Source organism: Protopterus annectens, chromosome 9.part0 (genome assembly GCF_019279795.1).
Source record: "Protopterus annectens isolate FY-2018-M chromosome 9.part0, PAN1.0, whole genome shotgun sequence".
NCBI classification, from domain to species: domain Eukaryota; kingdom Metazoa; phylum Chordata; order Ceratodontiformes; family Protopteridae; genus Protopterus; species Protopterus annectens.
The window spans coordinates 146,829,520-146,857,504 of NC_056743.1; positions in this window are offsets into that span (position 1 = coordinate 146,829,520).

Here is a 27,985-nt window from a genome sequence, read left to right on the forward strand (position 1 = left end):
CTCTAAAGGCACTCGGGCCCAGCCTATCAATTAGTTCTTACTTACCTCTCCTTCCAAATTTTCCTGAAGTAGTCTGTATCTAAATAATATCCCTTATCACTTTCAGGGGAAAAGTCCTCAACTCGGCACAGTACCAGAAAAGTCTCTTTAGAGCTGCCTAGAACAAAATAATGGTTTCAGTATCTCTCATGGCCACAAGTCAGGCAATGTACCTCAGTTACAACAGCAAGATTTCAAGGAATGTTAACCAAAATAAAAGGCATTTCAAAGGGTACAGACTAAACTACTGAATAAGATGACGTGTTTTATTCAGTACATATGGGCTGCAGTTGGACTTACTTCTGGTCTTACTCCTACATTACACACTGAATGGTGCAGCACTGGGTGAAAAGCACAGATCCTCTACTCTCCTCCCAAAACACAACTCCCATGTTCTGTAACATGCATTTCCTTTCACCTTTGACATTAAAATGCAGGCAACATCTGGCTGACCCTGACATCCTAAATCTGGCATCCATCTTGAAGACTGATTTCTACCATCAATAACCCACCTTTGTGGCATGCAAATGACTGATGTTCAGCCTCCTGGTTATGTATAATTTGTGAAGGAGAAAAGCAAGGCTAATACTGAGCGTAGTATAATGGCACTACAGTGGTTGCTTACCTCTTGGGCAACAGTGTGAACACCTAAGAACAACCTTCTTTATCTATACTAAGCAGTTCTACACCTAACCTACCTGACCATTTCTGATCAAACATTCCCCTCAGTTGGCTCAGCTGAATGATTTATCCAAGTCCAAGAAATTGTATAAAATGTTTTCCGGGCTAATTCGAGTCATAACCCAGTTATAGAACTGAAAGAGAATGAATGGCAGATACCTACATGGGATTAAACCAAATATGTTTTACCCTGAAGGGAATTTGCAGTCAAGAAATTGCAGGCTACACTCTAATGGGTGGAATGCATACAACTATCTCACTGCCAGAAAGTCCATTTGTACTTAGGATGGGAGAAACTGCTTTTATCCTAGCACTTACATAACACTGATGAATATGTAATTCAGAAATGCACTTTGGCATATACAGACAGGCCATATATGTAGCATGTATTAAGAGCACATCATTTCTATACACACAAACTGCTCAGTAACCATACACATGTACAATTCCATCTAGCTACCAAACCATGCAACACTGGGGTGTCGGAACAAATATCAAGCCTCTCAGCCTGAGGTTCCTGTGGCTCTTCAATTTAATGGTACTAGCATGCTAAAACAAGACAGCATGTTTTCTGACATCCTAACACATGCCGTTGCATTTCACAGCAATACTGGTAATTCCAAACGGACATGCATCAGTCTCAGCCTGCGAGTACAAAAACAAAATCCATTACATACATAACATTATAAGCTGAATAAAAAGTAATGACCAGATGTGCATAACGCAGTACCATAAACAATATCTGCATGTAGAGAGCAATACTATAAACTAAAATTACAGAAACAGACTGAGTAGTTAGAGTGGAGGAATAACATGCAATCATGTATTTGGCAGACGCGAGAAAAACTAAGGAGGTTGTATCAGTTGTAGTGGGAGAAATCCGGGTTATATTTCCAAAGGGAGAGAATCTGTACCTACCAGACCTCAACCAGTCAGAGACAAATTTGAACAGAATCAGGGAAAAATCGAGAAAAAAATCAGGGACAATCGGACACTTTTAAAATATTAGTGCTATTAAGTTGAAACATTGAGAGAATCAGAGCATATGAATTGATACACCTTTTCTGAAGTACAAAAAGTGTATAACTCTTAATTATTGTCATCATTCATCAAGTGTAATTCATCACCTTTCTGCCCAAAGTCAGTAGTTTTAGGAGGGATTCAGAGGGACAGAGCAAAAATTTGAGTCGAAATCAGGGACGTCCCTGAAAATTATGGACAGTTGAGAGGTACATTTTAACTTAAAATGTGCTTTTAATTATGATTGTAATGTACAGTAAGGAATAATGTGTAAGACAGAAGAGGAAGGAGTCCCATAGTTTGGGTCCAAGAACAGAAAAGCCATGGAGAGAGCATTAATTTTGCATATACACTATTGAAATGCTCTACCACCACTGTACAGTTATTTCCCAAGTGAGATATATATATATATATATATATATATATATATATATATATATATATATATATATATATACACACACACACACAGATATATATTTTATATATATATATATATATATATATATATATATATATATATATATATATATATATATATATATATATATATATATATATATATATATATGTGTGTGTGTATAATGTATGCACTCACTATGTATGTGTATATAGTGTGTGTATATACACACACTGTGTATATATATCTATATATCTCTCTATATCTCTGTATCTGCACATCTACACACACACACCAGAAAAAGTTGCATCTCACAACTGCCCAGTGATGGACCTCATTCCTGGAAGGTCCACCAGTAATGAAAACGTCAGCCAGCGGCACTAACCAATTAAAAACAAGAGTGAACAATCTTCTGTCTGTCAAATGAGCCTCACAATTTACCTGGATTTTATAACAACCTATGAATGCAGCAGCTGCCCACTCTCAGATCCAATCAGAAAAATTATTTTTGACCCACAAAATGCTGATATCAAGCAGTAAGTTAGACTTTAGGCATGTTATATTGTGTAATTCAAGAGGAAGAGCTTTATGATAGTCAAACTGAAAATGCAGGTCAAAACTTTAAATATTGTGCCAGTGTTACGCCTCCTCTTCCATTTCAGGTATGTGCAGTTATAATTTTGCTAAAGTTCAATATTTTGGCCTTTGGTACACAGAATATTTGCAGCACATCACAAGTTTAGCAGTTCATCAGTAGAATTAAAATACAAGAAAATATAAATCTGTACAATTCTAGTAAAGCAAATGCTACATCAAATTGTCCAATGTATAAACAGTAGCAATGCATGCTTAAGGTAGAGATCTAAAGGACAAACGTACTGAAAATGGCTATGGTTTTGACCCTGCATTTTGTTCATGGCAGCCTTAAAACAAATGTGCTATAATATGATGAAACATCAAATTCAAATTTTCAACAGCAGTAGGGTGACTGAAAGAAGGGTACAAGTGCAAAGCTAATTAATGCTGAATCACCCAAGGACTTCCCAAAACAATGTTTCTGTTGGCAGCCTCCTTCTACATCCCCCATTTGAAATGGGTTCTGCTCTAGGGTCATTAACATTGGTTGTAAAATGAACCCCCCCCCCCACCGAATAGCTGTGACTATCCTGAAATGGGCCCATATGACAGACTGGTCAAAAAAAAGGCACAGCTCATTGATAATTACTAGGCTGACAAGAGCCAAATTACAAGACTAGCCAATACCAAGGATATGACATTATATCTTAATTCCTCAGATAATGGATGGGGTAGTATCACCGTAGTGGGTCTTAGGGTGTTGGAGCCCAGAGTCATTTTACAAACTACCTCTACCCATAAGGTCACAGACAGGACCACAGGAGCGACTTTATGGCTGCCAATCCATTTATCAAATTCTGTTTGGAGATAGTGAGGGATGGGCTTCGTTTTACTAAGATGGGAAGTTTATTCCATGGATTGGGATATACGAGTCTCCAGTCAGTTCTGTTAAGAGTCCAAAATAAGGTTCATGTCCACAGAACACAACCATCATGGAAAACTTTCTTGTGAATATTGAACCTATTCATCAGCACTGGATCACAGAATGCCTTGAAGGTCAGGAATAACTCCCCCTCTCAGACAATACGCACCAAAAAACGCGGCAAGGACACTGCTATTCCTTAAAATCTTTATTGCACATAAACACAAGATGAGCACTTTCGGGACTTCTCCCTTCATCAGATAAAATTACAATAAAACAACCCCTTCTTTTAAACTAGTGCATATCCAATAGGATTCAGTAAAAAACCCGCCTATTTTGAAGGGTGGGCTTAACAGGTATCGCATCATTTAAACCTGGTGTACGATTGGCCATAAGCTCAATGATCCATCTGGATTCTGCTAATTCTGTCAAATGCTTCACATCACCCCCTCTAGTGGTAAGCCTTATGTTTACTATAGCCTTGAAAGTGAATTTGTGTGTGGCATTATCCATCACATGTCTGCTCAAAGCATTATGCACATCCCCATTCCTAATGCTAGATAGGTGCTGTAATATCCTTGTCTTTAACATCTGGTTAGTTTTCCCTACATAGAAACTAGGGCAATGGCTACACTCAGCTAAATATACTATATCCGCTGCTCGACAGGTAGCCCTCCCTTTTAACACAAATTGCCTATGTGTGACAGGATGCTCAAAGTTAGTCTTCTTATTAATGTGGCCACAAGCTTTGCACCTCCCACACGGGAATGTGCCCGTCGTTATTGTTGCCACTGTATTTTGACTACTTAGCCTTTCTTTGCATAGCAAATCCTTCAGATTCTTGTTTCTTCTATATCTGAAGTTAGGTCTACAACCTACTATATCACTCAGCCCTTCATCACTAGTCAGAATGTTCCAGTTATTCTGTACAACATTACAGATATCACCTATGTTGCTACTGTAGGTAAACATTAACTGGGGACTCCTTACAACTATGGGTCTTTTATTTTTGTCTATCTGGGCTGGAGTGCGTGTAAGCCAAGGTTTGTATTTGCTTTCCCTAAAGCCTTTGCTAGTGTTTATCAGCTTGTCCACTTTATCTTCCCGATAACCCCTCTGTTGTAAACAGCCCTTAAGTGTAGCTAATTCTTTGTCATAATCACCATTATCCAAACATATCCTGGAGATCCTACTCGCCTGCCCCTGTACAATGTTCGAATATGTGTAACGTGGATGCATGCTATCATATGACAGTATCGTGTTCTTCCAACATTCTTTCTCGTATAGCTTTGATGTGAAACCATCTACACACTGTACTAAGTTTACATCCAAAAAATCTATGGATCAAAGGAGGCTTTTAAAGTGAACCTAAAAAATGTTGTGGTCGAGTGTAAAAAACTCACAAATGTCTGTAACATGTCCAGATTTCCATTCCATAATATAAAGACGTTGTCCACAAAACGCACATACATCTTTATATATCCCTTCCATGCATCATTACTCAGTATGTGGTTTTTCTCCCATTGGGCAAGGACAAGATTAGCACAAGTATTGGCACAAGGGGTGCCCATGGCTACCCCCTGTGCCTGTCTATATATAGACTCTGCTCCTATGAAAATATTGTTCTCCAATACCAATAGCAGAAGTTCCTTTATTAGGCTAATATTGACCTCAGTAACTCCTAGGTCGTTCAAAAGGGTGCTTAACATATCCACTCCATATTCATTGTTAATGACTGTGAATAAGTTGTTTATATCTAGGGTGGCCATCAATAACTTATCCTTCTTATCCATATAATCTACCCTACCCAACTTCATCAAGAAGTCACCTGTGTCCAACAAAATATTCTCAATCCCTTCAACATAGGGTTTTAATTGATGTTCCAACCATATAGAGATATTCTCAGTCACCCACCCCCTCCCTGAAACTATGGGTCTCAGGGGTGGGTTAACCAGGGACTTATGAATCTTAGGGAGTGCCTTGAAGACAGGCATGACTGCTTTTTCTAACCAAAGTCAAAAGTATCATCAGTAATTCTCATCTCAGACTTCAGCCTTTGCAGGGCATGATGTACCCTATCTATGGCTTGTCTCACACACAATGGATTAATCTGGGTGTATGTGCTTTCGTCTTGGAGTAGTTCTCTCAATCTACTATTATACCAGGTTGTATCTAGCACAACAACCGCCCCACCCTTATCCACTGGTTTTATTGTTAAATCTGTATTATTACATAAACCCTGCAATGCTGTCCTCTGTGTTTGAGTAAGATTGTAAAATCTGCTGGTATCTCCTTCATTAAAGTATCTTATCAAATCCTGCTCACATCCCCTAATGAACAAGTTCAGGGTGGGTGTAAGTGGTGGTACAAAACTACTCGGTTTCTTTAAGGTCAAATTACCTCTCTCATTATCCCCATACATCATTTTCAGAGCTACAACCTGGTATAATAGTAGATTGAGAGAACTACTCCAAGACGAAAGCACATATACCCAGATTAATCCATCTTAGAGATAAGAAATAAAAAATGAATAGAGTCCTATAGCTAACCATTTTCATGAAATGCATGAAGGTTCAGATAGTGGTTTAACTTTTTCTGTACTTGCAAAACCTTTCTTGCCTAGAGGGGATGATTTTGTTGGTAAACTATTGGAGTTAGAAACTAGAATGATATTTAAATTTCAAACTTTAAGGCCCAATGATTTAAATCAAGAAGTAAGTATTTAAAATATTTAATAGGGTCATGTTAGTTTAGTAAAATGTGCTTATAATAATTGGATTATTTATAAATGGTGATTTGTGTGGATGTATATGAATTTTGTATTTTTTATATAATTCTTTATATGAATTTTGATACAGATTTTTATATATTATATATATGTTTAAAAAATGAAAAGTTAAACTAAATTGCATTAACCACTAATTATTTAATTAATTGGATCATGTTAAGTGGCTGTTTGCATTTGAATATTTAAGCCAGCTGAAATTGTACTACTGTGATCTTTGAAGACGAACTGCCGAGGTGCCAGATCACTGTTGCTGTATTAAGAGTTGAGTTGCTGGTGTAATTGTGCTGGTGTATTTTGTGTTCTTCTTTATCTGGTTTTCATTTTGTGTTTGGTATGATTACTCCAAGGCCTGCTAGAAAATATTTTACAGTTACCTCTGCCATTTCTGAAAATACACATTTGTACTATATACCTTTGTAGCAGTAACAGGGCACCTTTACGAATAAGTGGGTATCATCTTAGACTTAGACGTGAAGTAGGCAACACTTAAGTGCAATAAGTTAGACAGTACAGTTCTGTACACTTACCATAAATATAGACGTTAGAGTGCATTCACTGTTGCAGTCCTAACCAATGGGTTATCTGGCTCCCAGTAGCCCTCGATTGGCCAGAATACCAAAGTTAAGTAAAAATTACGTCGGCTGTCATCGGTTGTGAAGGACGTCCGATACAAAAGGAGGCAGCCAATGTCACTTCCTCAGTCTTTCTTGCCATAACAGTCAGAAGCCCCCATAAAACAAGGCTTAAACCAAATTTAGCCTGTACCTTAGGAAAAGAGGAAAGGGGGAAGGAGGGAGGGAAAGCAGGACTGCAACAGTGAATACACTCTAACATCTACATTTATGGCAAGTGTACACAACTGTATTATGTTCGTGTTTCACTATTGCAGTCCTAACCAATGGGTTGATTACCAAAGCCCAGAGAAAAGGGAGGAGGAACCAAAAGAATCAAGGATTGGATATAATGCCTTGCATTACAGCAGTGGCAAAACCTGCCCTGGCCTTCGAAAACCAAGGCAAATTATAATGCTTTGCAAAAGTGTTAACAGAAGACCATGTGGCAGCCTCCAAAATGTCTTTAGTAGTAACACCCCTTAAAAAGGCTGCAGAAGTGCAATCTGCTCCAGTTGAGTGGGTCCTAACTCCTTGAGGAGGAAACTTGCTATGAAAGGAATAACTAAAAGTAATACAATGAGCAATCCATTTAGAAATGGTTTGCTTAGAAATAGCCTTGCCCTGGGCTCCAGGGGCAAAACTGACCAATAGCTGTGCTGATTTCCAAAGGTCTTTAGTCCTGTCAAGGTAAACCCCGAGTTGTCTATGCACATTAAGAGAATGTAGGATCCTTTCACCTCTATTTCAATAAGAAAGAAGGTAGGAAGGTGTATGGACTGATTATGAGTCAGGCTAGAAACCACCTTAGGCATAAAGGAGGGGTTGGTTCTCAGAGAGGCCCTAGCTGCATGGAAAATAAGTAAAGGCTCCATAGCCATCAAAGCATGCAGCTCCAAAACCCTCCTTGCTGAAGTTATAGCCAAGAGGAAGGCAGTCTTGCATGAGAGAAACTTTAAATCTGCAGTGGCAGCTGGCTCAAAAGGCGGAAGAGCGAGTTTCTCAAGAACAAAATTAAGATCCCAGTCTGGAGTAGGCGCCCATCTGGGAGGTTTTAAGTTGCAGGCACCTCTGAGAAACATTTTCATCAAAGGATGAGAGAAAATGGGTTGTTCAAAAGAACAATGAGCAGAAATGGCTGAAGCATGGATCTTGATAGAGGAAAAAGACCACCCTGAAGCAAATCAGCCACGTATTCCAGGATCAGAGGAAGGGTAGGCTGAGAAGAAGATTCCCCTCTAGCCTGCATCCAATGAGAGAAACTTTCCCATTTGCCAGCACAGGACTTCCTAGTGCCAAGACCTCCTGGCCTCCCTCAGCATGTCAACCACCTGCTGAGAAAGGAAAGAAAAGGATGGAGTCATACAATGAGCCAAGCTGCCAAATGGAGAGACTGAAGATGAAGATGTAGAATGTTTCCCCCTTCCTGAACCAAAACATCTGGCTTCAGAGGAAGATGCCAAGGAGGAAAATGGGAGAGCCTGCGAAGCAGTGGATACCAATGCTGCCTGGGCCAGTCCGGAGCTATGAGAATAGTCCATGGTCATTCATCCCTGATCTTCAATAATACTCTGGGAAGAAGAGGCGGGAAGGCATAAACTGACAGCAGCATCCACTCTCCAGGCTCTGATGTGATACTGTCTGGTGCAAAAAAAAAAAAAAAAAAAAAAAGGTAAAAGATGGTTGTCTGGAGAAAAGAGAAGAGATCCACTTGGAGTACTCAAATGTTGAATGATGCATTATAAAACTGTTGTGTCCAGCTGCCACTCATGAGGATCCAGGGTCTGTCTGCTGAACTGGTCTGCCAAAACACTGAACCTTCCTGGAAGAAACTGAGCTAAGAGATGCAGGCCCAGGGATGCTGCTATGGACCAAAGACTCATGCTCTGTCTGCACAGGAGCTAAAAATGAGTCCCTCCCTGCTCGATGTACCACATGACTGTGGTGTTGTCTGTCCTGACAAGAAGGGTCCCTTGAGAAAGAAGATGCCTGAAAGCTAGCAAGGCCTGCTGGACTACCATCAATTCCTTTAAATTTACGTGCAGGTGCATCTGCTGGGCATTCCAACTTCCCCGCATGCATCTGTCTTCCAGGTGAGCTCCTCAGGTGTAGTCCAATGCATCTATGGTAAGAACTTGAGTGGCCATGGGGTGGGCAAAAAAGCATGCCTTTGTTGTGTAGACAGGCTGTTGCCCACCATAGAAACTCTCTCCGCAGACATGGAAGCAGAGGCATTATCACATCCAGGTCCTGTGTGTTGACACCAAGTGTTCTTGAGGTACCATTGCAATTTCCTCATATGCAGTTTTGCATATGGAATCATGAAAATGCAAGAGGCCATGAATCCCAGAGCTTGCAGGTATTTCCTTGCATGGAGCTGGGACAGGCTTGCCAAGTCCTTGAAGTAAACTGAAAGAGTTGTCTGCTTCTCCTGGGTGAGATATATCATCTGGGCATCTGTGTTCAGATTCGCTCCCAAGAATGTTCTCTCTTTGGATGGCACCATTTTTGATTTTTCTACATTGAGTGTAACCCATGGGACAGAGAAGAGTCTTTACAAATTCTAGATCCTTTAACAGCTGTTCCTGAGAATTTGCTTGAATTAGACAGTCGTCCAAGTATGGATAAATCTGAATTTTCTTTTGCTTGCAAAAAGCAATGACTGGAGCCAGGCACTTTGTGAAGACTCTGGTAGCAGTAGATAATCCAAAGGGCAGTGCAGAGAATTGATAATGTTGCTTGCCCACCCTGAAACGAAGGTATTGCCTTCAAACTTTCCCTGATAGGGATGTGCAGATAAGCTTCTTTGAGATCCAATGTTACCAGCCAGGATTCCTTTTCTAACACTGGCAGTAACTGATGCAGAGTGAGCATTTTGAACTTTGGAATTATCCAGAAAGACTTCAGGTTGGATAGATCTAGGATAGGATGCCAGGTGCCTTCTTTTTTTGGAACTAGGAAAAGTCTGGACTAGAAACCCTGGCCTACCTGCTGAGCAGGAACCGATTCTATTGCACCCAGATGTAAGAGACAAAATTTGCTTTTCTACTTCTGCCTTTTGGTTTGGAGGAGCATCAGGAAATCCTTTGGGTACTGGAAAGGTGTGGAAAGATAACTTGTGCCCTAGGGATACAGTTCTGAGTACCCATTTGTCATCCGTGATGGTGGCCCAACCATTTGTAAAAAGGGGCCAACTTTGCCCCATAGGACTCTCCAGGCAGGCAAGAACAGGCAGAAGTTGGACAGTCATTGAGAATGTTTAGATTGAGATGCAGGCTTAAAACTTCCCACCTTGGAAGAGGAAGCCTGCCAATGCTTAGACCTTTGAGGGGTAGCCACCTGTCCCCTAGAAGATTTGCAAACTCTAGTCCTAGATGGCTCTATCTGCTGGTATCAAGGAACATCCAACTCTTAGAAGGGTAATTCCTGTTAAGGCGAGGAGGGTGAACCTGCAGAAAGTCTTTAACTCTTTGCATAGACTTGGCCTAGTCTTCCATCTTCTTGAGCACTTCCTCTGCTTTGCTGCCAAAAAGACTGTCCTTATACAAAGGTACATCTAAAAGCTTAGCCTTAACAGGCTCTGGTAGTGGCTGATCCCCGAGCCAAGCATGCCTTCTAATAACAGAGCCAGTAGCTGTAGCCCTACAGGAGGCTTTTAAAATGTCAAAAACCCCAATGTAAAGAATGTTTCTGGACTAGACTGGCAGAATTCAGCAAATCCTGCATATCCTTACTCTCTGGCAACTGAGACACACCTGCTATCCTAGACTTAATAGCTTCCAAAGTGTGCTACTGGTACTTCAGTATATGAAAAACACCATTAGTAGACCTAGTAGCAAGAGTGGCAGAGGTATAAACCTTTTTACCCCACCTATCTAGGTTTCTGGATTCTCTGTCAGAAAGAACAGGATTTTAATAACAGTGGCCTTAACTCCTTTCACAGCCTTGAGAAATAACCTCTGGATCAGCCAATGGATTCCTGAAAAGAAACAAATGAGAACCAGGGACTCTATAGTACCTGTCAGGTTTCCTGGGAGCAGGAGGAACTGAATTTGGAGACTAGGGATTTTTCAGAAAAACACCATCAACCACTTCCAGCACAGGTGGAATAGCCAAAGGCTTATGCTGAGCCAAGTCCAAAAACACCCTAATCCTTTTCTTAGAAAGAAGGTAATCCTGACTTTCCCATTTAAAATGTTCCCTGAGAGTATTTAAAGAATAATTAAGAGAGAAATCTTCTGGAGGAGAAGCAGAAGGGATGGACTCCTCTGCGTCTGAATCCTCAAAAGGAGAGAAAGCTTGAGAAACCACTTCATCAACAGAAATGCTAGAAGTATCAGAACCTGAAAAGGACAAAGCCTCAAGAGAGACATTTCTACCTCTTTTTGAAGGAGGAGGCTGTGAACCCCTAATAAGAGTCAAAAGATCATCAGCCATTTTAACCATTTGAGAATGAGGGGAATGAAAGTAAACTGGAGCCTGCTTCTTTACATGCTTATGACTGGAAGATTTACCTGCAAGTCTAAAGGACTCGGGAGGCCTGGCAACTGCCGAAGTAGTCAGTATGAGCTTGCTGTCTGCATAAAGAATGGAGGCATTGGACTCCGCTTCATGGTTCCTGATCCAGTTGAAAAGGCAACAAGCAGAAGGTCAGAAGGCAAAAATGAAAGTCAGAGGCCTGGGGGTCTCTGAAACGGTCTCAACCGATGCCTACGGTTGAAAATCTGTGGGCTGCAGGGGCTGCAAAGGCACCTCCCTGGCTACCGCATGAGTGACGACCAACCTATCATCATCCGAGAACTTGACTTTCAGAAGCCTGTTGCAGTCCTTATCTTTACGCTTCTTGGGGATATCCAAAGCCTGAAGACCAGCAGACACCATACTGACAAACTTAGGCCAAACTCCAAAATGCTTAGCTAAAAGCTTAGCCTGACTAGTACGCGGAATAAAGGCAGCACAAAGATCACAATTAGGAATGTCGTGGTCAAGGCCTAAACAAGGTTAAGCTTAAGAAACTTCCTCTTCATCAACAGAAATGCTAGAAATATCCAAATCTGAAAAGGACAAAGCCTTAGGAGAGACATCCATACCTCTTTTTGAAGGAGGAGGCTGTGAACCCCTAATAAGAGTCAAAAGGTCATCAGACATTTTAACCATTTGAGAATGAGGGGAACAAGAGTAAACTGGAGCCTGCTTCTTCACAGGCTTATGACCAGAAGATTTACCTGCAAGTCTAAAGGGCTCAGGAGGCCTGGCAACTGCCAAAGCTGCAGCTGAAGTAGTCTGTATAAGCTTGCTGTCTGAGCGAAGAACGGAGGTCTCGGACACCGGAGTCACCTTTGCAGCTCTGGATCCAGCTGAAGAGGTAACGGGCAGAAGGTCAGAAGGCAAAATGGATGCCAGAGGCCTGGAAACCTCTGAAATGGTCTCAACCAAGGCCTGGAGTTAAAATCTGTGGGCTGCAGGGGCTGCAACGGTGCCTCACTGACAATCGCATGACTGACAACCAACCTAACAGAGGACTTGACCTTCAGAAGCCTGTCGCGGTCCTTATCTTTATGCTTCTTGGGAATATCCAAAGCCTGAAGACCAGCGGACAGCATACCAACACACTTAGGCCAAACTCCAAAATGCTTAGCTAAAAGCTTAGCCTGACTAGTACGCGGAATAAAGGAAGCACAAAGATCACAATTAGGAATGTCGTGGTCAAGGCCTAAACAAATACAATAGGAATGAAAAACTCTATGGGGAATTTGCTTTCCACAATAACCTTTCTGACATTCGTTAAGGCAAGAAAAGAGGATCCCCAATAGGGTATTTAGTTGTACTTAACTTCAACTTTGTAGTTGGAAACAAAAAAGGTAATCTGCCGACCAGCACTCCTGCAAGAAATGCTTCTGCTTCGGGCTCCGCTGCAAGGAAGACTGAGGAAATGACATTGGCGGACGCCCTGACATCCTTTACAAATCGAAAGCCATAATTTTTACTTACCTTTGGTATTCTGGCAGATCAAGGGCTACCGGGAACCAGATAACTCATTGGTTAGGACTGCAACAATGAAACACGATGAACATCTGTGGATACTAGGAGAAAAGATCACCTGACAATAGATTTCAAATAAAAAAGTAACGTATACAAATTAAACCCCAGGTTTTATAAACCATGCAAGATTTTTGTTTTAAAAAAGAAACATCTTTAATTACCACATATGAAATAGGCAATCTTATATTTATATAAATGAAAACAAATCATATTGACAATTTTAGTTGCAAACATTATACATCACAAACCATACTATGCAAGAAATCTTAGCTGGAGTGAGCTATAAATATGGTTATTGATGGGTTTAAAATGCCATATACAAAGCATGTTTTTTTTTCCACAGATGTCTGGTAATGTAAAGACGATACACAAGTTCTGTGGTCACCTATTGCATGGACAAAAAAATCTTCTCTTATCAAAACAAGTTATAAGAAATCTTAAAATCCATCCATGCAAGCAAATACAACACAGGCACCTATAAATGTACTGCAAAAAACAAATTGCTTAACGTTCTATTTAGGTTCATGGATAAATGCTAGGCTATCGGGTCTACAGACTACTGTACACATCTGTGAGCTAAAGGCCTTAACAGTTATGCCACTTCTTCCCATCAGGTGGTACTACTGCTGAACTACGAACTGTGCAGCTCTAGAATTATTTTTAGCCACAGTCTGAAGTTTTCCAAAAACATAAATGCAACAATAAAGGGCAAAAGAAACAGACAAGGAAAAGTTTTGTTTTTAGGCACTATGCAATCATACTATCCCAGCACACAAATCTGTTTCCCCATCATTGCACATGCTTTATCTCTTCTAAGATGCATTGTCAAAGCTGTACTGCAGGACACCGATACATTAAGTAACGTAGATCAAACTTCCATCACTATCAACACTTTCTCTCCTATAAGTTTCATTACAAGTCTAAACAAGCATGCATGCAAGTGCATGGCAAAAACAAAAAAAGTAAGCCTGACAAGTCTGCAGAAAGCAATGTGATTGTAGACTAAGCAAGTCATAATTTTTGAAAAACTAGTCCACATAGCACAGGGGTGAAATAAAATGAGCTTAAACATAGAACACTTTTGTACAACTAGCAATCAAGAAAGAGGACAGTCTTTCGTTTATACTCTAAATAAAGCAAGCTGCAAGATTCAATGTTCAAGTAAATATCTTTAGCCACTTTTTAATTAATAGTTCCTGTAAATTTTAATTTCAAAATGGTCATGTTACACTTTGCCCCCCATCCCCACTGTGAACACATTTCACAGTGGCTTGCTGCAGTTTCTGGCCATACTTACACAAGTACAAAAAGCTCTAGGGCATGTAATGGCGGGGAAAATGTAGTACTGCCTTTAGGGCAACCTAGAGCTGAAAAAGCTTATCAGATGCATACTGTCTGATACAAGATGTACTTTTAAATGTTGCATGAGGAAGCCTCAGACAGCAAGCAATCCATGAGAGAAACTGACAGATGTGCCCTCATGTAACATTGCCTGTAGGAATGTTACATGCAGCGCATAACCCTTATTATTGTGCCAGGTTCTTCATTAGGCAGGGAAGAGATATGGAACTTGTATTACAATGCACTTTAAACCTTACAAGGTTTGCATGTATCGTTTACTGTATGCATATAAATGCTGAAGGCTCAACACAGAGTTGTATATGGCTGTTAACTATTTATCAGAGAATTTTCCATTAATGGCAATATCTCCAGATAAATAACATTTAAAGTATTAAATCTCCTAAATGAAGGCACAAAGTATTTGATTACAAATGAGTAAAGGAAAAAATATGAAATGTGGCAGAAAAATTACTCTGCTAAAGAATGCAGATAGAAATTAACAATTGTTTCTATTCAATATTCACAGTCCTAGTTAAAGGCAAATTCATTTCATTTCATATAGCACATCTCAGAGGCAAAAATGTATTTACAATAAGATTGACCACTTAGCCTTTGGAATGTGTAATGAAACCAGAGTACTCAGAAAACTGTTTGGGAAAATTACTTTTTGACTTTTTTTTTTTTTTTTTTTATAATATTTAGTTAGAACTACTGCTTCCCATGCAGTAGTGTATAATGGCATACCTCCCAACCGTACAGAATTACTCATTTTTTACTGTGTTTTGGGGTCAAATAATGGGGTGCCACGATTCCAGAGTGGCACCCTTCATTTCTGATTTTTCCTAGCTTTTATTTAAAAATTGTTTTTCTGCATTTTGACCTGACGTCATCACGTGTGCTCTGTCAGACTGTCAGAATTGAGCTCAAGGACTCATTTCTGGCTGGCTGCTTGAATGGATCTGTGAGTGGGAAGCATCTGGCATTTGTGCAGAGCTTGTGCGAGTGGCATGGCTTCAGGAAGGGACTTGCGTTATGGTTGTGGATATTACTACTACTGCGGAGCTTGTGTGAGAGGAATAGGAAGGACTTGTGTTATGGGCTGCTTCAGGGTAGCAAGCTAACTTCAAGAAATGAACTGCTTCAGGTAGGAAACTATGACTGACTGCTTCTTCTGAAGTAAGAGTGTATACGCACATGCGTGTGTGCGTGTACATAAGCTTGACAACTGGATTGGTAGTCACACATTCTCCCCAGGACTGTGCTGTAGAAATGGTTTAATGCGTGTTTTTGCTAGGCACAAATGGCCTGAGGAGCAACTGATTAAGCCCAGTATAAGACAACCATTCTTTGAAGCTATGTTTTTTCATCTGTGATTACTTCATTAGCACATCTTATATTATAAAATCCATAGCCAGTCTAAGGTTATGCTTTTAGAAGACCTTGAAAATCAAAAATGTTTAAGGTTAGTCACAAAACATTTATTTATAGAAATGAAGCTCACACTATCACATTCTCAAGACACAAATGGATTATCTTGACAGCTATATTTTAGCAAAACATTACGAGTGTACCCAAACTTTACTGCTTGAATCACCAAGATTAGCTTTAGCATTATTTCAATCATAAATCTTTTATTTTTAAAAATGTAGATCAGACTGAACCACCTTCTCATTACATAAATGGATCAGCTTGACTCCTACTTTCTAACAAACATCATGAATGTGTCCAAAATCTAATCTTTACTCACCAAACTCATTAAGATTAAACATAGTATTAAATTCATCCCATGTTTGATTCAAAACAATTCCAGCCTTACAATTATCTTTCAGAATTTCTCACTTTTTACCCCCTAGGGATTTATTCCTTTCCACAGCCAACTGATGCATGATCTGGTAAATTAAACTCTTATGATCATTTTATCTTTCTGCTGTTGCTACTGCACATTTTATTTACTAGTGGGTGCCTATATATGCCCCTAGTTTAGTTTACATTTGTAAACTAAGGACATATATAGGCATGTTATCTTCTGTGGTTTGTTCGCAATTCTATTTCTATCAAGCCTTTTGAAATTGTACTGAAAACCTTTATTCGTATTCAACATTCTGTATTGTTTTGGTGGTTGTAGGGGCAGAGGTCATCGTTTACCCAGTAATATGGCATCAGTATAAACTATAATGAATATTTACAAGAAAATGTCAGGACTTGAAGCACTGCTGAAATAAAATCAGGGATGCTAAGCAAACTGGAAAGGTCTCTCACTTCGGAACAAAAAAAAAAAAAAAACAAAAACACATTATATAGAGGCAAAGGTCTCAGATAAAATGTCTTTCAGACATTAGCAAAGATCTTTTCCCACCCCCATAGAGCCTTTTTTTGGCAATGCCAAACAGATAAACTTCCTGAAATAACTGAACCTACAAAGAAATATCTGAAGGTGGTACTGCTCATTGCTAGAAGTCTCTCCCTGGAGAGTGTACACATCTATGTAGTAATGGAGGCATGGCTTAAAGTTGCAGAGAGTACCCCAGTAATGCAAGGTCATAATGCCTTTCACATCTTTAGAACAGCTACTGCATAGGAGAGAAATGAAGGTGGAGGAGTCTCAGTCAATATTAAAAACAACCTCACATCCAAACTAGTTGAAGTGTATGACCCACTGGAACTCAAACATGTGCAACTTAACACAAACAGGGTGCCGTACCATATCAGTGCAACCTACAAGTCCCCTTCATGTCCCAGGAAACCCATGCTACCCGTTTCAATGTACTGGAGTCCAACATTTAACCCAATGTGAAACTGATGGGAGATCTCAACTACCCCTCTATAGATTGAGAATCCTATACTGCTTCTAATGCACAACCCCAGCGATTCCAAACCTTTGTTAATGACATCCTGAAACATGTGGTCCATTCTTCTACCAGGGGTACAAACATGTTTGATGTTGTGCCCATTAACAAGGGGGTGATGTTCTTCACCCAGTGTAATGTTTTTGCTTGTCAGATCTAGCCATAAGGCAATATTGTTTAAAATAAAAACTGAATCTAGGGATCCAGTGAAACCTAACAACTTTGGGAACTATTCCAAGGCTAACCTCACTCTACTAAGTGACACCTTGGCTATTTCAAGTGCCCCCAAACCCAATAAACATCATAGCCACATTGATACCTATATAGAACAAGCTGTGCCAGCTCATATTAAGAATAAGAAACTCAGAAGACAATCCATCCTGGTGGAATCATAATATCAATCAATTATAACAAAAGAAAACAAACTTGACCAAGCATAGGAGGAACAAAGCTATACATACTAAAAGCCACCTGACCAATCTAAATAGGCAACAGGGTCAATTAATACTTCAAAAGCTAAATTTGAAAAAAAAATAGCTGCTCAGGTAAGTCCATACCTCTCAACCTGGAATCATCGAAAATCTGGACAAGGCCCATGAAAAATGGGTACAAAGCTGTCCGTTGATTAATGTAAAATTTGCATACATAATTACGCAACTCCACCCACTGCAATGGGATTGTGAGATACCAACTTTCAAACGCAATCTGAAGAACAGACAACCAAAATAAGGAACCAGAGTCCCCCTGCAGCCATTCCAATGTCCCATTACCTGGCTATTTCATCCTATTTACCATAAACACTAACGTGTGCATACTGCGTTACTTCTACAATGATCATTTGGATTTTAATTTTACATTTTATAGCACAATGCACAAACACTAATAGACATCTGCTAAACAAAGCAATATTCTCCCAATAAAAATAGACTTGGCATCAAAACTTCTCTGCCCTTGACACTCACATTCACTGAAACAGCACTGAACCCCACAACAAAGAAAATGCATCTGGCCAGGGGTGGATAAGGATTACCTTTGGGCTGTTTGCAAATCAAAGGCCCCTTGCACACACAACAATAAACGTGCATATGTTCCTTGATGCACCTTCCTGACTTTAAATGATATTCCTTGAATACAGCACACCTGTTAGACTTAAGTTAGAGTGCATTTTAAAATTTAATGTTGAACATTTTTCCAATAGGCAATGAAACAAAATGCATGAACCAATAATAACAAAACTGCTCAATTCAGAACATTTCCATTATAGAAGTTTACTTACACACAATATATATATATATATATATATATATATATATATATATATATATATATATATATATATTTTATATATATATATATATATATATATATATATATATATATATATATAAATATGACAGCAGTGTAAGGCATAGGCATCTTGCACAGCTTCTCGCACGTATTTTCAATTTCAGTTTTTTTTTGTGGGGGCACAAAAGCCCAAAAACATGGGACACGTTTTAAACATTGCTTGAATAATTTTGGAAAGTTCCTAGAATAAAATGTGTTACCACTATGCATTTCACTGTCAAGTCTTGAGCCCAGGACCCTATGCACTATAGTCAGAGCAACCTACCACTATGCCAAATCAGCAGTTTCCTGAAAGAAGATAGGAAGACTGAAACTTAAATGGCTATCATTTAGTGAACTCAGTTCTCACTTTACCATACCTCTCAACCTCTTAGCACAAAAACCCTGGACAAAGCCAATAATGGGGGAACACAGCCCCAAAATAGGGACAGATTTCAAATACGTATCTTGTAAGCTTATAACACTGCTAGAATAAAAGGTTTTGTGCTCATTCAGAAAATAAATGTCAAGTCTGAAATTCAAATGCCTGTCATTTAGTGAATTCAATACTTCAGTGATTTGCCACAAAAATCCTGAAAACAGATTAATGAGGAACAGAACAAAACTATGAGGCATAAATTCACAAGTGGTGGTGGCTAGGGATTTTAGCCTCTTTTGATCTGTACCCGAGGTACAGGGTTTGAGCCCGAGTACCTCTAGCCACCAGGTATATTCACCTGGGGGCATTCACACACACACAGACACACATTTCAGATAATTGAAACTATAAAATAACTCCAGAACAAGAAAATACCTTAAAAGTAGCAGTCATTCAGATGATTGAAATGAGTCCATTCAGAACCGCTAACACCAGTTGTAGATCTCTGAAAATCCCATGCTTGCAGCAGCAGTCCAATCGCTCTGAAAATAACTCCGTTCACTAGAAAGCAGTCCAATTGCTCACAAAACCATTCAAATGAGAAGATAAAAATGAAGGCCTAGACAGCTAGACACAGTTTCCTTCCCGCTCGCAGATTCAAACAGTAGCAGCCAGTGGGAAATGCATGCATCTGAGCCCTTGAGCTCAATTCAGACAGGCTGGTGGAGCTGACGTCATCACACATGTGATGATGTCAGCTCAAAAAGCAAAAAAATTAAAAAAAAAAAATAAAGCTGGGAAAAATCAGAAATGAAGGGGTGTCAGTTGGGAATCGTGGCACCCCACATGTGGAACCCAAAACTCAGTAAAAAACAAGTAATTCAGAGTAATTTGGTATGGTTGGGAGGAATGCATACAACCACAAAGCTTTCTATACCTTCAGGGGAAATATGAAACAATGCGCATTACTTATTTTTAATGGCATCACCCACACTGAACCAGAGGCCATGCCAAACTTTTGGATGACCAGTTAGGCACAAATTTCTCCGCTCCACTCCCCCATTCCCTGATAACCCAAAGGATATGCCACATACCACAATCCCCCCAACCATTACTAGGAAACATGTTATCAAAGCCCTTTTTAAGGCAAAAAACAGCGATAGGCCCCGATAACATTGTGGGATACTTAATAAATAGCATTAAAATCACTTTTCAACTGGAGCCTACAATCCGGTTTTGTGCCCAAGGAATTGAAGATGGCTACAGTCTTTCCTCTGCACAAAGGATCTGGGTAACTAGAGGCCCGTATGTCTGACCAGATTCGCTTTATAATCTCAAAATACTGAAATATCGAATTTCAGTATCTTGAGACTATAAAGTCGAAAAACCGAAACCCCAAAAGCACTAAAGTCAAAACAGCAAAGAAACATCACACAAGACATACACTGACCTCCCAACATTACAACAAACAAAACACAAACGCAATACAAATAAATAAACCTACCCTAATCTAAGCAGGGGGCAAGCCACCTACAGCCCTGCTACTTATATATACACAAACTCGAAAGTCATACCAAACAGAAAGAGACAGTAAACTCACCACTAGACACTCTACAGTCACCTCATGCACCCAACATCACAAATGTACAACCACCACTTTCAACAATTACACACACATACTCTTACCTATCTACCCTAACCCACACACACAACTTCTGAACACAATCAAATCCCTATGCTAAACCCTTAAAAAAATATTCACTTACCTGAATCTCCAACCATATCCACATACCAAACCATAAATCAGGCACACAGTACATCCCACGTCACATAGTGCACCACCACAACCACGAATTCAACATTTCCGGATTTGCAGTTATGGGGCTTTGCTATTTTGGAAGTTGGTCTTTATGGTCTCGAAATACTGAAATTCGATATTTCAGTATTTCGAGATTATAAAGGGAATCCATCTGACCAGCCTTGTATACAAGGCTATGGAAAGAATCATCATGGATGTGATAAATGAGGACATGGATAACCTGCAAACACTGGATCCATCACAATTTGGCTTTATTAAAGGAAGGTCATGCCTATTAAATCTGGTGGACTTTGAGAGGGTGAAAGCATTGGATGAAGGTAAAATTATGCACACTGCTTACTTTGTCCGGACCAAGACTTTTGATACAATACCACTCAGACAGACAAGCTTAATAATTTAGGTATAAACTCTCATCACCCGCTGGATACCCATCTAACTTACTGATAGGACCCAAGAGGTCAAAATAAATGAGGCACTTCCAAGAGGTGGATCACTAATGGAGTTCCCCAGAGCTTGGTACTGGCCCACTCCTTTTTTGACATCTATTTCTCTGAAATGGAAGCAAATGCTGAAGTTTTATTACCAAGTTTGCAGAGCACTGCAAGTTAGGGTTATCATCGACTCCTCTGAAGACACTAGCATTCTTCAAGGTGGCCCATGTTTGACTAACAAATGGTGCCAAAATCATCTTAAATGTAATGCTAAGAAATGCATAATTGTACCCTTTGGGATGTCCACTATCCTGGCTAATTACAATGTTGATAAAAAAGCCCCTAAGAGTTGATCCAGTGGTCAAGAATCTGGGTACACACATACACAGTAGCCTTACCTTCGTCTACCATGTTGCCATAGTAATGAGAAAATCCTTTTATGCTGCACAACTTGTAAAGTAAGGGCATGGCATCTAGGTCCAAAGAGGTCATTATCCCACTGTACTCAGCCCTTATCAGATCAATCATAGTGCATAATGCTCTCTTTTTAATGTAACTGACCAGGCATATACAGCAACTACTGACCTGAGAGGTTTCTTAAAGAAAACGAGGTATAACAAACCTGCCTTATGCAGAGCACCACAAACCTTTTCCCTGTACTCAAGTCTACTATACATTGCAGAAGGGTGATCTATGTCCGACTTAAAAAGCATCCGCAAACCCCACACATGAATTTCCTGCATATTCATAAGTCAAAATGTACCAGAAATATGTCTAGGGACCTGAATTTTGTTGGGCACTTAAACAGAACATGCTAGAGAGAAAGATGCGTGTCCCAGAAACCGCCCCTCTTATAGAACAGGCTTCCCATCCATGTGAAGTTGAATTTGTCTATTACCCAGTTTAAATGCAACCTAGACCAGTGGATGGGGAATATGAAATTTGCACCTGGCCTGATACTCATGTCCCTTATGAACAGTGGAAGCTTATAAATGCCTGGCCCTCAATGTCCTATTTGAATACAAAATGTACACAAACCACGAAAAGAACAGCACCAACTAAAACGAAAACCACTGTGGGTAAAGGAACACGGAATTTATTACTGTCACAGCTTTAGCGCTTTTGTCCACTCAATGGCAGGACTTCTTCAGAATAAAAACACAGCACATGCATGTTAACAGCAATGATTTGGGGTTTTTGGGAATAAAGGGAGGGGGATGAGGAGATACATGGACTTCAGGAGACAGAACAATTGGCACTGAATTCTCAACCAGCATATTCAGTTGTATCAAACTCATTAGGCGATTTTCACATATATAACTACAGTCACCGTGAGATTTCTAGTAGCTGGGCCAAGTTATTTCAGAAAGGCCTAACTTTTGTTTCTATTCAAAGGGCCAGAACAGATCAGATTTTATTACAGCTTAAATTGTTTTCCAGGAAATTGAATTTTGGTCTTTTGTTTGGCAACTGAGGTGTAGATAGTGTACTGCATCAGAACAACAGGAGACCCAGCATGTACAATCCTCCTTTGCATCCCATAGTTGCTATTTTTGAAACTTTATGTGAAGAAATCAGGAAGATAGTGAGATGTATCATTCCTATTCATGTTAATTTTTCCAGTGATGAAGCCACATTACTCAAGGATATTAGGTCAGACACCTCCCTGCGAATAATGAAACCAGACAAGGGAGGTATGCCTTGTAGTCATGAGTAAGGATGATATCAGCAAAATCCTTTCATTACTGTTGTCAGCCGACAAAGAGGAAATTTCTTTAAATGAAATGAATGTGGCCATTTACAGGGTTGATTTGGCCCTAGAAGATTTGTTTCAAAACGGCCAAATCCCCCTTAATGACTTAGAGTATATGAAAGTGCAACATCCTAGGACTTGCACAATTTCTGGTCTCCCAAAGATTCATAAATGTTTGGTTGAACCTTCCTTGAGACCCATTATTGATGCTAAGGTATCGAAGACATTTTTTATAGCCAGGTACATCGACCAAGTGTTAAAGAACATCTTTATTGATTATTCTCCATTATTGAAGGATTCCTGGGAGTTTCTGAATGGGGTAACAGAGGGATTGTACAACAATGACAGTTTTTGTGTGTATTGATGTTAAAAACTTGTACACCACTATCCCACATGAAAGAGGGATAGATTGGTTTTATAAATATTTGGCTTTGCAGACTGAGATAGGGAATGACAAAAGTGTCACTTAGTTCACTCATGGAAATTGTCCTCAAGAACAATTTCATCAGTTTTGAAGGGCAATTATTTAGACAGATCAATGGTGTTGCATGTGCACCAACTTTTGCCAACATAGTCATGGCTTTTTGGGAAACCAATGTGTTATTCACGTCAGAATTCAAGGATTGTTGGTGTCTGTATAGACACTTTATAGATGACATCATAATTATTTGGGTGGATTCAGTTGACAGGTTGGATACATTTCTCCAATTTCTCAACTCCTCCACTGATTTCTTGGAATTCACCATGACTGTGGATCTAGAGCAAGTCAACTTCATAGATGTAACCTTGACTAAGAATAGGGTTGACAAGGAATTTGAGTCCAACTTGTAAATGAAACAGTCTCATTCCAACTCTTATTTGCATTTCCAGAGCTGGCATCCCACTCATCAGAAAAAAATCCATTAAGGGGCAATGTGCAAGACTTGCCAGGATGGTGAGTGAAGATGTCCAGTTTTTGGTTGAATGCACTAAATGATTTCACATGTTCCACAGAAAAGGTTACCCACATGATTTCTTAAATTAAATATTTGATTAAGTGAAGAGAAAGACAGGGTGGGTTTTACAAGACCCTTTTGGGTTTCACTAGTACACCTACACAGTTAGTCAGGATGTACTTGAGAAAGGTAATGTTGATTACAACAAAGATTTGTTTTTTGCCTTACAATGGACATTTCAGGGAAATTAAATTTATCACTGAAAAATTTTGGTCCATTTTCAAACATGACCCGGAGGTTGCCAGTAAATTAGGTGACAGGCCAAACATAGTATACAAGAAAGAGGCTTGTTTAAAAACTATGACTGAAAGGAGTTTAGGAGTTCCAACAAAGGTAAAATGAGTAAATGTGGACACTGCACCCAGTGTAAAGTGATGTTGGAGGTTGCAAAAGCTTTAATACATGGATATAGAATGATTAAGTTACAAAAGAAATTCAATTGTGACAGTAAGAGGGTGGTATATGCTGCAGTCTAATGACTGTGCCTGTTTTTATATAGGTAAGACCATCAGGAACTTCAGATATGTTTATCAACATGGTTATGACATCAAGAAGGACTAACAAAATGCACTTTTCAGAAATATCAAAATGCATCCTACACATTCCTTCAAATTCATTGTCATAGAAGTTTTGACCCAGGACCCTAGGAGGGGGTCTCAATTACACTATTTTAGAATTCCACAAGTTAAAGTGGCAAATTAGAGTTAATGCTGGGTGACATCCAGGACTAAATGATGTTATTTCTATCTCAAGTTATTGAAAGTTGAAATCTATGCTAGCATTATAGTTGACATGTCTTTATTAGTGTTCATGTTTTTTATTATGATGCATTGTTTTTCAGTATTAACCCATCATTGTTTTTACTTATCTTGTGAGTTGCATAATTGTTTTAGTTGAATGCATACTGCTTTAATCATTAATTGGGAATATGGGTGCACCTTTTAAGCTCTTTTTAGTGTTTGGGCATGTGCTGTGTTTTTATTCTGAAGTCGTCCAGACATTGAGTGGACAAAAGCGCTAAATCTGTGACAGTAATAAATTCAGTGTTCCTTTACCCACAGTGGTTGTGTTTTCCGTTTTAGTGAATACAACACGTCATTATTCTTTTGGGAAAACATGGCTAGGCATAGAAAGGTCATCTCAGTAATTAGCCTATTAATCTATGAATCTAAGGGAGAACATGACGAACTGACAGCATCTGGGGGGCTTGGACTGATTGCCAAATCTGAAACCAGAGAGAGACAAACACAACCACCACAATAACAGGGAAATAGAAGCTGCTTGTTAACATATGCAATGCATTATTTTTCTAGCTGTGTAATTTAGAGAGTTTTTGTCTAAATTATTGAATGTGGTGACAAAGATGCCAGCAACATTATCAGACTGCTCAGCAGTCAAACACACCACAAGCTTCAGATGGCTAGAAGCAAAAATGTAATTCCGCTACAGAAATGTGACCGCAAGGTGTGACAAACAGGTCTGCAAGTAAAAATGACTAGTCCAATGGCAGCAGTGAGGTAGCTCATGTAAGCAGTACTGAGAGAAATAATTACCTACAAGCTGACAATGAGCAATTTCCAAGGATTGGCATGAAAATACTTTTAACAAAAGTGTGGCTCTGTTAAATGCATTTAATGAAGCACTTTGACTCACTTTGACCTGTGCAACAGAAAAAGCTGAAACTTCAAGTAATGTGCCTCAATGTCAGGAAAAAGCTATCTGCATCTATATATTCAAAGCTTTAGAACAAACTAAGGCAATTGAGTCAAATATGCAGTGCAGAAGTACGGATACACATCATGTCAGCAGAAGGCAAAAGGCCATGTTTACCAATGAATCATCCAAGGAAAGAAAATGCCAAGTAGGATATCACACAGGCCGGGGCAAAAGACAAGCATACATCATTTTCACATAAATTTCCAGAGTCTGATGGACAGGACTGCATAAACAGAAACAAGAGACAGACTTGCACAGCGACAATTTCTGCTTCCATAAAAAATGCATACATGTGTATAGATGAATAGAGAGTAGATTATTACACTGAAGCTCAGCTTTAAGCTACATTTAAGTATATACCCTTATTTTCCACGCAGAAAGGATAGCAATAGAACTATAGTGCAAGGTTAAAATACAAGTTTGACCATATAACATACTGCAAGTTAGCACACTCAAGACAGTGAGTAAAACAGTGAGTAAAACAAACACCGAAGGATGCATGGGTGAAGATAAAGGTACAATATACATGCTATATTTTGGGGAGTGAAAACCAGTCTCGATATGGTAAAAATTATGTTCCAGAATTTGTAAAGTTAATACTACTTGTGTACTCTTCCTGTCCACAAGATCCTAATGCCACATGTTATCATAATGAACTGATACAAGACTAGGCATGCAGCAATAGGACTCACTCTCAAGATTTTTTTATTTACATTTGGCTGACCAAGGAAGTCCCACTAGCACAGCAGCTGTGTTTGCGGTTATATTTCCAACCCCTGCATCGAACATGAAGTACAAGCAGGAGACTAATCATGGAGATGATTCACATAAGAATCTTCTACTATAGCCTGTTCCCTCCCTGTCTTCAGACTAGCTACAAGTTAAAAAAAAGTCCTCACCAAAACTATAGTTGCAACCTGAATTCTTTGCCACATTATATAAGTCATAAAAATACTTAACCAAGATTTCTATAGCAAAACTGATGACAACCACAAAGAAATAACCAAATTTAAGCACTTTTAAGAGAAAGGATAAATGGGAACACTAATATATTAGACCACTAGGCAAACATCTATTATCTTTTTCTCTAGCATGCCTTTGGAACTACCTGCTACCTCTAATTTGTGGCACCCATAACCATTTTACCTTTAAGACCTTGCTTTATTCCCATCTCACTTGCCACTGGGAATGTTCCTGCTCTCACCCCACGACTCCCCTCTGCATTATGCCCAGTTTTCTCATTCTCCCGGACTCTCTTCCCATTAATCATGCTTAACTACACTGCCTGTCAACCTTTATCTTCACTTGCTTACCTTTACACAACTTTTTCTTACTATTCCTCTTTTCTTACAACACGCAACACCTTTCATCCCTCTATCCTACTCGAACTCTGATAAGATACTACGTGAAGCTCTTTTGCCGCTACTGTTATGTTTTCAATGTGTAAACAAACGTATTTGTGAATATTTACTAATGTTTTTTATTTTTTATCTAAATTTTGCTGTAAACTGTAATTTGTTGGACTATGTTCTTCACCTGTATTACAAAATGTGAATGTATTGTTTTCAATGTATAATGTTTTTCTGGAGCTTTTCTCCCCGGGACTCCTTTGAAAATGGGCTCTTCTCAGCCCAATGGACTATCCCTCTAAACAAACTGTAAATAGACATGTAAAGATTATTGAAAGCATGTAAATATGTAAATCATCTTGCTTTGTGAGCATAACTGCTGTAAGCATGTAACTATGCAACTCTTTGTATTAGATTGCATATATAATAAATGCTAATCTAGTCCTACATAACTTATCTCTGGGTCTCTGCATCTAATATATTCTTCCATTTTACTTACAAAATCTGCATTTACCTTCTGGCTTATTGTCATGGCTGAAAAAGGTCCACAAATCATTCCACTTTCTTGGTTAACAAATGCCCCTTTCTTTATAGCTTTCTTGGCTAAGGCAGATTAATCCTTGCTTGTTAAAATTAGAATCACTGCCTATTACACAAAGAACAGAGAACACTGTCAAAGCAGTTTTCCCTCTGGATAAATGTCCATTATCCATGTCTAATCAAGTGGGGCATATAAACCTATATACACTGGTCTGCTCTCTCCCGGACACTACACCCAGTCTCTGGATTCTAGTGGGTATTTAGAAAAAAAATTGGGAGGCCTCCATACCTTTGATAAAGGAGTCTGGGCAGTTTAGCCAAAGATGAACCCAGAGTCTGCCTCAGCACCGCAACTGCTCTGTGCTATGTGGTCTAATATATCCAGAATGGCCATGCCAACATCAGCCATCC